The following is a 14,917-nucleotide window of genomic DNA, read 5'->3' on the forward strand; positions in this document are numbered from 1 at the left end:
AGGAAATGGAAGCTTGGAGAAGCAAAATCCCTTGTCCAAGCTTATGTAGGCAGTAAAGAGTAGAAATGGGCTTGAACTAGGTTTTGGATTCCAGACTTACACTTAAGACCTCAGCTCACTATTCCTCTTAAAGAAAATGAGACATTACTGTATAACAGAAGGAGAGCAGTCTTCAAGTCAGATGTTCAGCTTCTGGCTGTACTACCTACAAATGTGTGACCTTGGACAAGTCACTTAACCTCAGTGATCTCATCTGGAAACAGGCTAATCACAACCCCCTCCTCCCCCCGCCGGCAGGACATGTTGTCTGTTAAATGAGATCTCAGGGGTTGATCAACTAGCTGAGAGCCCCTCTTCGAGTCAGATGTTCAACTTCTGGCTGTACTACCTACAAATGTGTGACCTTGGACAAGTCACTTAACCTCAGTGATCTCATCTGGAAACAGGCTAATCACAACCCCCCCCCCCCGCCCCCGCAGGACTGTGTTGTCTGTTAAATGAGATCTCAGGGGTTGATCAACTAGCTGAGAGCCCGCGTGAAGCACAGCAGTGCCCTAGGGCTGATGTGGAAAGTGAGGAGCTTGGTGGTGTTCCCTTTCGTAGATGTTTCTTGCCAGTTTTCCTGCTTCCCTTCCTAGTCTTTTCTGAGTGGAGCTTTTTTTCTGGATCATCCTAGATTAAGAACATCCCACTTTGTCTCTGGTTCCAGGGAAACCATGTGGCTGTCTGCTGTGTTGGTGACCAAGCAAAAGCCCAGGTCAGGAAGCCATCTGTGCTGCAGGAAATCCGGCTGGTGAGGCCCCTCCCCTTGGAAGAGAGAAAGCAGTGTCGGTCTCTGGCTCTCTGCTGCCCACTCCTGGTTCCCATCTGGGAATGCTGCCATCCAAAGGATCAATGACGGGAAGCTGCTTCCCTTTCCTTGGCCCACTATCCCTATCCCCTGACAGCCCAGACATTAGGCTTCAGATCCTTTAGCCTGGCCCAGGCACCTGAAATCTGGGACCCCTTCTAGCCTTGCTCTTTCTCCTTAATTCTATCTCCTTAATTCACCTCCCTTGGACCTAGTCCTTGGATGGAGTCAGATTCATGGGGTCTGGTTTCTTGCTCGAGATCTGTGAGCCAGCATGGCCTCCACACACTGGCATTTATATCCAAGAACATTTGAAAGCAGGGCCAGTTCTGTTTACTGTGATGTGGTTTTAGGTTAGACTTTGATCATTCCTCTGGTTTATTTGTTAGAGGCACACTGCTTGGATAAACCTCCCAGGTCCGCCACTAATAAGCTCTATGATCTTCAACACAATATTTTACTGTTTGAGCCTCAGTTTCTTTATCTGTAAAATGGGAGCAGTCATAGTTCTCTTCTCACTTTTCTCTGTGTGAGAATTAGCTGCAAGTATGCCAAGTGCGGAATGAGTTCCTAGAACAGAAGACATACTGTAATCATCAGGAACTACTGTTATTTTCAGGTATATGAATTAAGCCATGAAAGCATTGTCCCCTTCTATGGTATCTTCACAGAACCACCCAACATCTGCATTGTCGTCCAGTATGGCAAGAAAGGGAGTCTTAAGGTAAGCAAACTAGTACAGCTTATATCAGCTTTGATTAACAGCAGATAATAAAGAAACTTATCAATGTTTTGCCCTTCATCCAAGAACGGTTCCTCTCCAGTCTAATTCCAAGATATGAATTACCTTGTTGGGCCGCCTGCAGCGGCAATGATTAGCAGTGGAATTGCTAATAGTCTGGTTTCCTTTGCTCTGGGTGGAAATTATCTGAGCCTGTCATCAGCTCTCAAGACCTTAGAGCCACTTCCCAGTTATGTTTCTGGGCTTATCCTACCAATGGTATGTGACCATCGGCTATACGTTAGGAACAAGGAAGTATTTAAAAGACTCCAGACTGGGTGACTTTCTCAACATTGAATCAACTTATATCTCCTGGGAAATTTCCAGTACTGGCTGTAGAGTACTCTGCCTTGGGTGGTAGTAGTTCTGGTCAAAGTCTTCCAGCGTATCAGAATCAAATCCATTCAACACACGAAGCTCCCTGGGCTTCCAGTGGAGCCGCTGGTGATAATTTGAATAACTGTTTTTTGAGGATGTTTTGAGAAACTCAGATAATGATATGGAATGGATATTCAAACTCTCCTTTGCATATGACATAGTCAATGTAAGTATCATTTAAACTTATTTAAAGAACAACTACCACTGTTTTTGAGTTGTTATGTGTCTTGAGTTAAACTGAACCAAAGACTTCATAATCTTTGTAACTGATTACAATTTTTTACATTGACTTTATTACAAAATTATACAAAATACAATTTTTATTACTAGAAAAGACTTTGTAATACTTTGTAGTCGTTCCTGAAAATTCTGATCTTCTGCAGATCTCAAACAAAATGATCCCACTTCTCATTTTTTAAAAAGTTTTATTTAGTTACTTGACAGAGAGAGAGAGAGAGAGAGTGCACAAGCTGGTGGAGTAGCAGGCAGAGGTAAAGGGAAGAAGCAGGCTCCCTCCTGAGTAAGGAGCCTGACATAGGGTTCAATCCCAGCACCCTGGGATTTTGACCTGAGCCAAAGGCAGTTGCTTAACCAACGGAGTCATCCAGGTGCCCCAAAATGATTCCACTTCTAAAATTCACTGCTTTAATCAGATTTTCCAACCTTTTCTCCCTCCCTGATCTCAGTAATTAGTGAGAACTGGGCCACCATTGTTGGTTAGTATTTCAGTAAGACTTCACTGAGCATCTCTTAAGGGTTTGCCTTACTCTGGGCATTTGCATAGGAAGACAAAGACTTTCTTTTATCTCTGAATGGATTAAAATCTAGCTACAGGGAAAAAAAGGTCAGGAAATACACATGTAAAATTAAGTGGTGGGATCGTTAAAAATTAGGAAGATCTGATCCGACATCTTCTCCCACCCTGGGCTGCTCCTTCCTTCCCTTCACTGACTTTCCCATCCTTCCCCACCACGCCCAGGGAAGCACTTTAGACTCTGGAGATCAGTCTCCTGCCACTGATATCATCCATCTATCTATCTATCAATCATTTATCGGCTCTGGAGAGAAAACTAGTAAGATCTCCCCAGGTAAGGTAGGGATAGCTAACAGATATAGCTTTTTCTGTTGGCATTTGATTTTCAAGAGGTATTAACCCCAAAGTTTCTCTGAAGAAATTCTAGGGTGGGTGAGAATGGCACTCTGAAAGGGAAGTCTCCCTGGTGGTCTTCAGTCACCTCAGGTCACTGAGTCTATCCCCCGCCTCATGCCAGGGGAGCTGAAGATCACCTGACGCCTTGCTTTAGAAGGATTGGTGTCTTCTGAAATAGAGTATGTACATAATGGGATGGTGTAAGGAAGTCAGAGTGAGTTAGGTCAAGGCACATTTAGGCCCTTTAAGGCATTTCTCTGCCAGCATTCCTTCAAAGGGGACTAAGAATAACAAAAGTTCACTACAGCTTCTCACGTCTTCCCCATTGGTGACTTTGACATGAACCCAAGCACTGGCCATGCTCTGCGGGTCAGATTGCGCTTCTGGCCATCCCATAACAATCATAAAAACAGTTCCTCTCTGTTGGACCAGAACATTCTCTATACCAGGTACCAGAGAGATTCTGAGATGCCACAGACTTTTCAAGTGAACAAATGGATGTTGATTGAGCACCTCATTTGGCTCAGACCCAATTCTGGCATGGAGGGCACAGAGGAATAGGCTCATTATCCTGTCCCTACAGAGTTCAACCCAGTGGAGCCAGCCTGGGAAGGAGCTTTGGAGATTATAATATTCTTCTTGAGTGAGGGATGGACCTTCACTTCTTCATAAAAGAAGTCATGATGGGTTAAGAGGAGGAAGGCAGTTATCATAGAAATTGTCTTGGGGTTTGAACCCTGGCTCTCCACTACTGGCCAGGTGATCTTACCTACCCTAGCCTCAGTTTCCCTGTGTATCATCTAAAGATGACAGCAGTGCCCACCCAATATAGTTGTTGGGAGAAGTAAGTATGTTTAGCACCATGCCCTCCTATAACAGGCGCCAGGAAATAAATGTTCATTGTTAGTAGGAGCGGTAGTATTACTATTATCAGAGATAACTTCATTACTAGAACTAACTAGTAATAAAAACATGTATATTTAAAAAGTTTCATTCCCATGGGGCTCCTGGGTGGCTCAGTCCAGTTAAGTGTCCGACTTGATTTCGGCTCAGGTCATGATCTCAGGGTGATGGGATTGAGCCCCACCTTGGGCTCCCGGTTGGATGTGAAGAGTCTGCTTGAGATTCTCTCCCTCCTTCCTTTGCTCCCCAGCCCACTCACTCACGTTCTCTCTCTCTCAAATAAATAAATAAATCTTAAAAAAGAAATTTAATTCCTCCAACGATTCTCTGAGGTAAGCCAGCCCTATCCAAACAATACCAGCTGCATGGGACTATTGGCCAGAGGCAATGTGGGGAGCTTAAAGTGAAGTGTGCTTGAGTGTAAAATTCACACCAGATCCAAAGACTCAGAAAAACAAACAAACAACCCCCCCAAAAAAAACCCAGAATGTAAAATATCTCATAATTTTTATGTCAAAATAAGATTTTCTAAATATATTGGGTTAAACAAAATATATTATTAAAGTTAATTTTACCTCTTTACCTGAAAAATTGAAAATTATACCTGTCCTTCTCTTGGACATTGCTCTTAATAGCTAACAATAAACTCCATCTTTCTTTCTTTCTTTTTTTTTAAAGAGAGGTGAGGAGGGACAGAGAGAGAGGGAGAAAGAGAATCTTAAAGCAGGCTCCACGCCCAGCAGGACTGGATCTCACAACCCTGATATCGTGTCCTATTTGGTCTGTGACAATATACATGAAATCATACATTTCCACCAAGACAGGAAAAGAAAGCAAACCCTGAAGAGATGTGTGCCATCTCTAGGTGGGGACTACATTCCTAGGCTTTCGAGCATCCCTCAACATCTTCTTTATGTTCTAATGGAGTGAACTCTGCTAATAAACCTGGATATAAGGGTAATCAGTGATGACCGAACAAAATGTCTCTTGCCTGGGGTGGGCTTGGCACTAGCAGGGGCAGAGGAGTGGAGAGCTTCAGGGACAGCCCTGGTGCGTGGGGAGGTCTCCATAAAATGAGAGGGAATTCCGGATTGGATATAGGTCTCCCCAGATTTCGAGCCCAGACCTTGGCTCAGCCAGGCCTCTCCAGGTTTGTGTGAGTGGATTGCAGTTTCTAAAATGTAATTTAACTGTATCATCTCAAAAAACAAAAATTGCATTTTGGGGTGGGAGCAGGAGTAGTGTGTCCACAGTCCTGCTTTTGGCCTTAGCCTGCACTTCCAGTATTGACTTGGGGCTTTTGCTAAAGCAGGACGGTGATTCAGACCAAGATCCCTGCTGGAGCAGAGTGAGTCCCCAAGTCCCCAGCAGAGTGATCACGAGGCCCAGGGCACCCTCCTTGGGGGCAGAGTCCATTCAGGGCCTCCTCGTATTCCTCCTCGCTGGAACACTGAGTGCCGTCACTGCCTCCTGCTACCACAACCGTGGGTGACCTCACCCCCCTCCTCAGCTGGGCTTGGGAGACATTCAAACCTGGCTGTTCCCGTACCAGGTGTCAGGAGAATGGGTGTGTTTGATCTGCCCTCCTCCTCCCGTACAATCAATCATGAGGGCACCGGAAACAGGAAAATCTAATGATTTAGGAGCGGCTGTTTTGAAGGCAACCCAACCTGGGTTTATCTTCTAGCTCTGCCCTCGCTATCGGGGAGCAATTTAAAACTGTGAGTTTAATCAATGGAAAACAGAGAATGAGAATATTAACCTACCTTCCGGAAAGACAGAATGTGATCTTATGTATAAAGAAAGCAAAGTGCATAGTACCAAGTACGCAAAGAAAGCTTTGTTGTGATTTATTTGCTTATCAGGGATCCAGACCACCCTTGTGAATTTTCACGGACCCTTGTGGCTTCAATGCAATGCTCAGAGTCATCTCTCATCTTGGACCTTCAGAGCTTTCTTCCGTCAGCCACCGGGCATTTGGCATTTGTGCAACTGGTCAAGGGCGGGGATGTGGGAATGGGACTGCGGCCATCCCAGTCCTGCTCCACCCCAGGCCAGCCCTGTGGCCTGGCACAGGTGAAATTTTTTGTTTCTCCCTTTCTTTAGTTCCTTATTTGTAAGAGGAGGTTAGCGATAATACCACCTGTGTCATCTACAGGGTCGCTGGGGGACTTACACGAGTTGGTTCAAATAACGAACTTCGGTCGATACCACATAAGGCTAGCACTATAAACTTAAACCAGAAAAAGATCCAGTAAGACCCTTGAGAGTGATATGGTCAGGTTTGCTCTTGTCCAGAACCTCTGGGGTGAGGTGGGTGTGAGGAGGGGCCTGGGCTTCCCAGGCTGATGCAGGTAAAACGGCTCCACGACAGCTCCATACCTGCAGCATCCTGAGGCTGCTGCCTTTCTGCCAGCTCCCATGCTAGGTAGTTGGCAAATGGCTCAGAGATTTGGATCAAGATATGGGGAGGCTTTATGTCTGTACTTTAAATCCAAGAAGCTGGAAATATTGAGTATACCTTATGGAAGGTCTTATGGTGACACCATCAAGGAAGGTAAGAAAATAAAGACCCCAGGATCACCCACAGGGGGGACCCCCTGTGTCCCTGCGCTACTGTGGTTACTTCTGAGATGCAGTCTGCCTTGTCCCCTTAGCCTTTGTTCCACTGCTGCTAGCCTGCCCTGGGAGATCTCAGAGAAATACCAGTATCCGTCCGTCTAATCCTGCTTCAAATGTGACGGCTCTCCTTTTCGAATTTATCTCTTCTCTGTCTTCCTGCCATCATTGTTTCCTTCCTCATTCTAGGTCTTTCTGCAAGCCCTTCCCTGCCTATGGAAAGAGCTGTATGCTCTGCCCTCCTCTCCCTGCCAAATGAGGCCGCGCTCTGCCTTGGCGACTCACCCTGAGCTGGGTCTTCCCTCTGGCACTCTTTTCCCCTTTCTGATCCTTCTCTTGATTTGGGCTTCTTAGCAGCAGTTGGTGGCATGTACCTCATGTGATCTGTAACTAATACAGGCTCTTGTGTTTAGGTCTAAGCATTGGCTTTTTCTTTCTAAGCTCACCAGGGGACTTTAATGGGCAGCCAAGGTGCGGACCAATAAAGGAGGGCAGGTGTTCTCAAGCTGTGGGCACACGGATCTCCTAGATCAGGTTAAAATACACAGTCTGATTAAGTACATCTGGGCAGGGCCCAAGACTCTGCATTTCTGCCAAGCTCCCAGGAGATGCTGGTGCTGCTGGTCCCCGGGCCATCTTTCAAGTAGTGGGGATCTAGGCCCATCTTAGAGATGGTCAAAGAGGGGCCCAGTGGGATGGAGTGCCTTGCTTGAAGAGACTGAGTGGTCAAAAGAAGATGTGAATGCATGCCCTCGGAGTTTAGTGTTCTTCCTAGGCCTTTTCATAAGTATTTGTCAGAGAGAGGGGAAGAGAGCGAGCACAGGCAGACAGAATGGCAGGCAGAGGCAGAGGGAGAAGCAGGCTCCCTGCCAAGCAAGGAGCCCCATAAGTAATGGTACTTTATTATTACATTATAACAATAGATATAAACCCTTAAGAACACAGTGGATGAAATGCGAATTTTTCAACATCCTTCATTTTAGTGCCTTTCTCTTGCAAAGTGCTCAAACAGGACCCTTAAGTGCATATAACAGAATGTAATAATCTATTATTATAGGATCATTATATGTAGGTAGGAATAGAATATAATATAGAATATAGAATATAATTTGGAACATGTAGGTAATAAGAGAATTGTCTTAATTATATGGTGTTGTTTCCATATTGTTGGTGTCCCTTATCATATTTATTCATGTTTTTCATGACAATTTATGGTGGGGATGGGCTTCGTGTCACGCACCATGTCACATGTCTCATGAATATTATGCCATGAACCTGCCACGGCCATCTTGGGAGGTAGGGATTATTGTCACCTCCATTTTGTTGAGAAAAGTGAGGCTTACAGGGCAGAGTAACTTATTCTCTGTTAAGTGTTAGAGCTGGGGTTTCAATTAAGGAGACTGACCACTCAGTCAGACTCTATTGTATTTAGCTTATTATTATTATTAGCTTATTTGTTTTAGGCTGGCCTTGCCTTGTGGCTTCACACCAGGGGCCCAGAACTAGTCTTCCCCTACTTTAGGGTACCCCTACCCAGGTTGGCTCATGGGCAAGGGGCTATGTTAGTGGCTCTAGGACCAAATGAACTTAGAGATGGGCATGTCCCCCTCCCCTGAGTCTGTGTTTCTGTCCATCTGTTTCTGTCCATCTATTTCTTCCAGCAGGGGCCAGTGTTACCTACTCTAAAGCCTTTGCTTATTTTCACCCTTCTAGGGCATGCTGTTCTTCCATGGGAGCCCCCTGGGGTCCCAGGGCAACCAGAAGCTTTCCACCTGCCTGGTGGACAGCTGGATGCAGGTGAAGATCATGGGTTTGGGGCGGGACCTACAGAACATCCATTGAGGGACCGACAAAGCAATTGGTAACCACTGGGAGATCTTGCACCCACTACTACTAGCACAGTGACCACAGGGCCCTTGACCACAACCTCTGCTTTCTGAAGCTCACTGGCTCAGGGACCCGCCCGGGACCTGCCTCTGGAGCTGACCATGTGTGGCTGTTCTAGCCACCCGAGGGTGGGAGAGAAAAATAACCTCCAGGGCAGTGAGTCTGTGGTGTGACGTCCGAGGTAGGAGGCTGGGTCTCATCCTGGCCAAGCTGGGCAGCCGGAAGCAAATCACTGCCCTTCTCTTCAGGCCTCGGTGTCCCACCGCGTCTTCATCCCGCCTCCTCAGAGGGCATCATCGGCAGGCACCCTAAACATGATCAGCTCCAGTGTCTCTTGGGAAGCTTGAAAAAATACACGTAGGTGGCCAGGTCCCATCCTAGATCAACTGAACCAGAATATCTGAAGATGGAATCTGGGCCTGGGCATCCACGTGTTTTTTGTTTTTTGTTTTTTTTTGAAGATTTTATTTATTTATTTGACAGAGATCACAAGTAGGCAGAGAGGCAGGCAGAGAGAGAGGGGGAAGCAGGCTCCCTGCTGAGCAGGGAGCCCAATGTGGGGCTCGATCCCAGGACTCTGGGATCATGACCTGAGCCGAAGGCAGAGGCTTTAACCCACTGAGCCACCCAGGCCCTCTTCCCCGCCCTGCGTGGTTTTTTAAAAAGCTCTCTAATGATTCTCGCGCACATCTCAGGACGAGACCTTCTGCCTGGAGCCCAAACCTCCCATCCCCTTTTGCACATGCGCAAACAGAGGCTCGGTTACCTGAGCCTACTCCTCCACCATAAACTGAGCACCCTTGAGTCTCACCTCCCGCGCGTGTCCGGGGCCCTGACCACCCCTCCCTGGAGCAGCACCTTGCCAGCAGCCTGGCTGTGTGCACGTGGGGAGTTTCTGTCATATGGGACAGCATGATGCCTTACAGAAAAAGACAAAGGGGGAAATTCTCTACACCTGCTAGTGGCCACTCTATTCCCCATCTCCATATATATACACACACATATATGGGTGCATGTGCCTGTATACACCACACACACACACACACACACACACATATATATACATACATACATATACATTTATTGATTGTAACCTACAGTGAAATAAACCTATAAAACTCACAGCAAACAGTAAATGTAGATTATACAAAATATCTGGAACACAGAGATCTTTAAAAACAGAATGCAGGTTGGTGGTTGCCCGGGGTCAGGGGTTAGAGGAGGGAGACGCTGTTTGTTGGAACAAGATTTTACTTTGAGGTCATGGACATGTTTTGGGACTTCTTTGGGTCGTTGATTGTTTAATTCTGCAAAGGTACTACATGCCACTGAATTGTTTGCTTTCATGGTTAATTTTATGTTCTATGAATTGTACTTTAATAAATTAGTTTTTAAAATGTAGACAAGACAGAAAGGGGGAAGAAAAGGGAAGAGCCCTTCTAACCACACAGGCAGGTGTTGGGCACAGAAAAGATGTTAGTGCACGACCCTGATTTCTCTGTAGGCACATACCCACAGACTCTGATTTGCTCTTTAAGTCGGGCAACACTACAGCACATTTCTCAGGGACTGGCTCCCTTCAATTCTTCCGTGCTTCCCTGAGAAAGAGAGGTGGCTTTCGCCTTTCTGCCTGCCCCTTTCCCACTGCATGCTTCCCTCACCAAAACTACTGCTTTGCAGAGCTCTCTACTGGACAGTCCCCGAGCTGTTGGGGCTCCCAGAGGCGCCGTGGTCGGGTATCCCAAAGGGAGATGTTTACAGCTTTGCCTTCCTGATGATGGAGCTGATCCAACCTCCAGGACCACGGGCCTTTTGATGGCCTCGACAAGGTACCAGATGGTAAAGCTCAGAGTCTCTTTGTCAAGCGTTGGTCATGTGGGCTAGCTTTCAAATGTTTGCTTTTTAATTCAATGTTTATTAATTTAGGATTTATCTCATTGTTTTTCTTTTTTAAAGTTTATGTTCTTTTCTAAATTAAAAATCTAGTTACAGTTTGCCTATAAGAATAATCCAGGAACTCGGGATTACACACTTTATTCTATGATAGCAGCCAGGGCGATCCTGTTGGAAAGTGACTTTGGTCATGTCACTTCTGTTCACAGTGTCCTCCCCGGGCTTCCTATTTAGGGAATGAAAGCTAAGCCCTACCAGTGGTCTGCAAGATCACTAAAGCCCTCTCACCTGACCTTTGGGGCCTTCTTTATTAGTGTCCTGTGGCTACCATAATAAGTTAACCACAAACCTGCTAGAATTCAGTGACAGAAGTTTATTTACTTACAGTTCTAGAAGGCAGAAGTTCAAAATTAAGGTTCAGCAGGGCCGTGTTCTCCCTAGAAGCTTTAGGGAAGATTTATTCTTTGCCTTGTTTAGCATTTGGTGGCTGCCCGGGACTTCAAGGGCTTGTGGCCAAATCACTCCAATCTCTGCCCTCACCTTAACATTGCTTCCTCTTCTGTAGACCTCTCTTCCTTCAGTATCTTCTAAAGACACTTGTCATTGAATTAGAGCTTACCTGGAAATCTGAAATGATCCCCTCAACCCAAGATGCTTAAGTTTATCTGCAAAGAACTTTTCTTTAAATAAGGTCACATTCATAGGTTCTGGGGACTAACACATGGGCAAATCTTGTTGGGTACCACCATTCAGCTCTGTATACCTTCCTAATTCCATCCCTCATGGTTTGCTCCTTTCAGTCATGCTGGTCACCTCTTTGTGCCTCCCTCATGCCAGACACATTCCTACCCCAGGGCCTTTGCACACACTGTCACTTCTGCTTGGGCATCTCTCATCTCATATTTGTATATAAAAATTGGTTTTATTCTTTCTTAAGGACTACACAATTTTTCATTGTGAGGCTATGCCATGTATTATTGATGGATACACCTTCTGGTTGTTTTTATTTCTTGTTATTATAGTTGCTGCAGTGAGCATCCTTGTATCTTTGTGGACATAAAATTGAAGAGATAAATGTATTTTAAGCGTATTTAATTTTTTTGATAAATGCTGCCTAACTGTCTTTATAGGATTTATTCAAGCTTATTTTTTACTGAGTTGTTTCTTTTTTTTTTTTTAAAGATTTTATTTATTCATTTGACAGATAGAGATCACAAGTAGGCAGAGAGGCAGGCAGAGAGAGAGGAAGGGAAACAGACTCCCTGCTGAGCAGAGAGCCCAATGTGGGGCTCCATCCGAGGATCCTGGGATCATGACCTGAACTGAAGGCAGAGGCTTTAACCCACTGAGCCACCCAGGCACCCCCTAAGTTTTTCTTAACACACATCCTATCATGGAATTAAGGGCAGAAGTGGTGGGAGATAAAGCAAAATTTGATCCAGATTGATTTAAAAAAAAAAAAAGCATAGTGGGCGTAACCTCCAGCGCTGTTATTTTCTACTTTGACCGTGCACTAGAACTTCCCAAGGAACTTTAAAAACTGCTACTGCCTGGGTTTTAGCCAAGGAGACTCTAATGTCCTATACCATGATCTGGGCATCAGGGTTTGTGGGTGATTCCCACGTGCAGCCCAACCTGAGAGCCGCGATCTCAGAGCGAGCCCAGGGAGGTGTGCGTGTGTCAGTTTCTGAAGTTTCTCCTTTGATTTTTTTTTTAAATCCCTTTGCTTACAATTACTAGCCCTTTCCCAGGGGTCAGCCTCAAGTCTCATCTCTAGATCATCATGCATTCCCTGGAGACCTTTTTTCAAGTCGGGAGCCTTTCTGAATATAAGTAGTTGCTTTAAAAGCAGATTCCTGGGGCACCTGGGTGGCTCAGTCAATTAAGCGTCTGCCTTCAGCTCAGGTATGATCCCAGATCCTGGAATCGAGGCCCACATCGGGCTCTCTGCTCAGTGGAGAGTCTTCCTATCCCTTTCTCTCTGCCCCTCCCTGCCAGCTCAGGCTCTCTCCTGCTTGCAATCTCTCTCAAATAAATAAATAAATAAAATCTTTAAAAAATAAAGGTGGATTCCAGTTTCTAATCTATGGTCAGGAGAAATAGAGGGGAGACTCATTCAAAGAGGTTCATCCCAAATCCAAGTGCAACTGACCTTGGAACCGAGCAGCTACATAGGTCTTCCCAGACGGAGCCCAGGAAGGAGCCCATCTACATTCGCCAAGCTCACCTACCACGGGATTGCACCAACTTTGGTGGAGGTAAGGGGGAGGAGGGAACAGTGGAGGTGGGGAGACTGTATACAGTTGGTATGTTTGCCCTTCACTGTAGTCCTATGCCCACAGGGTTAAATAAGAGCTGGCCATATGGGACTATGTATACACAGGCCTGCAACCAGGAAAAGTACAAGGTACACCTAATTTATGGACAAACACAATTCTTCTATTAACTTCTCGTATTTCCCTGCAAACAGTCCTGGTGCTGGGAACTGGCTAGATATCGATTCTCTGCACACACTAGACCAGTGCTTTTCAAATTTTAGTGGGCATTTGGATTACCTGCAGGGCTTGTTAAAACACAGACTCACCGGGTCCCACGCTCAGGGTCTCTGACTTAGTGGATCCGGGGTGAGGGCCAAGAATTTACATTTTTTTTTAATTTTAAAAGATTTTATTTACTTATTTGACAGACAGAGATCACAAGCAGGCAGAGAGGCAGCAGAGAGAGAGGAGGAAGCAGGCTCCCTGCTGAGCAGAGAGCCCCATGCGGGACTCGATCCCAGGACCCTGGGATCATGACCTGAGCCAAAGGCAGAGGCTTTAACCCATTGAGCCACCCAGGCGCCCCCAAGAATTTACATTTTTATCATGTTCCCAGAGGATGTTGAAGTCCCACAGTCTGAGAAGCCCCGGCCTAGTGTGACGCTGGACCAGCAGCAACAGCATCCCCTCGGGTACTTGTTAGAAATGCAGATTTTCAGGCCCAACCCCAGGCTTTCAGAATTGGAAATTGGGGGGTAGGCCCAGAAACTGTGTTTTATCAAGCTCCCCATCCCCCTTCCCAATACACCGAAGAAGAACAGAATGGCCGCACATTACCAGCTCCGGAACATGTGTAATCCGAGCGGCAGAACCACAATTTGAATTTGAACCCGTGGGTCAAAGTTTTATGTCATTGTATCGATTCTTTCATGGCAGTTCTCAGAGCTGAATACAGAAAAGCAGAAGATGCAGCAATGATGATTCTCCGATCACCTCCTTGAAACCACTGTGGTCCCACGTCTCAGGTGATACTTCATTTGGGACATGAAACACAATTAGCCATAGTATATCCTTTGTTAAAATGTACTTTCTTTCAGATTATTTTGGTGCATTAAAAATGCACTTAAACACGACTATGTACCCTGACAAAAACAAGAGAGTATTTTACACAGTTTTAGAACTTGTATTATTATTATGAAGTAAAGGCCATACTCTGTTCAGATTTCCTTGGGCTTTTTTGTTTATGTTTGTTTGTTTGTTTGTTTAAGAGGAGAAGGAAGGGCAGAGGGAGAAGGAGAGAGAGAATCTCAAGCAGGCTCTAATCCAGCACGGAGCCCGACACAGGGCACGATCTCACAACCCTGAGATCATGACCTGAACCAAAATCAAGAGCTGGATGCTTAACCAACTGAGCCACATAGGTGCTCCCCAGTGTCCTTAGTCTTTAACCTGGTGTCTTTCCTACCCCAGCTTCCCATCCAGGACACCGCAGTGCATTTGGCCATCATGTCTACTCCGTGTTCCTCAGGACTATTTCTCGGAGGCTGTCCTTAATTTTCAGACATTGTGCTTTTGAGGAGCACTGGCTGGGTATTCTGTATGATGTTTCCCATTTGTCTGATTATTTTTTCCCTCATGACTAGACTGGGCTTCTGCTTCTTGGGAGGAAGCCCACAGAGGTCAATTGTCATGTTCGTCTCATCATATCAAGGATACACAAACCCTGGTTCTTCTTACTGGAGAATTATATTGGAAACCAAGACCTAGATGCTGGGTGTGTTCATGGCTGCTCGGGTGCTGTTGCCTCTAGGCCCTCCCTGTGGCATGTGTGTACAATACCCTCCGTGTACACACCTTTCCACATCCATATCTACCTAGCTGTGTCTATATAAACTAAACATGACTTCATACTGACATTTCCAACATCATTGCCACATGGTTCATTTATTCTAGTCTCCCTATCACTTATCCAAACCTCCCTTTCCAACCGTGAGACCCTGCTCCCACCATCTGCCATCCATTTATTACTTATCCAATCCCAGAGTATGTGTGTGGTGCTGTCAGAGTCCTTATTCTGTCCCCTCATGAGATGCAATCCTGCCAACTAGAAGATAGGGATTGTGAACGGGTCCTGTGTTTAGACGTAAGGGTCTCACGTCATTCTTTGGTCATGGTCTGCATCTCCCCTGGGATTGTCC

The 14,917-nt window shown here is 45.8% G+C and overlaps 1 pseudogene; it reads left to right on the top strand.

Annotated features, from left to right (window-relative positions):
* The window catches only part of LOC131830084 (guanylate cyclase 2G-like), a 35,402-nt pseudogene that overhangs the window by 13,394 nt on the left and 7,091 nt on the right, over positions 1 to 14,917 (top strand).

The sequence above is a fragment of the Mustela lutreola genome, chromosome 4 (genome assembly GCF_030435805.1).
Source record: "Mustela lutreola isolate mMusLut2 chromosome 4, mMusLut2.pri, whole genome shotgun sequence".
Classification (NCBI taxonomy): Eukaryota; Metazoa; Chordata; class Mammalia; order Carnivora; family Mustelidae; genus Mustela; species Mustela lutreola.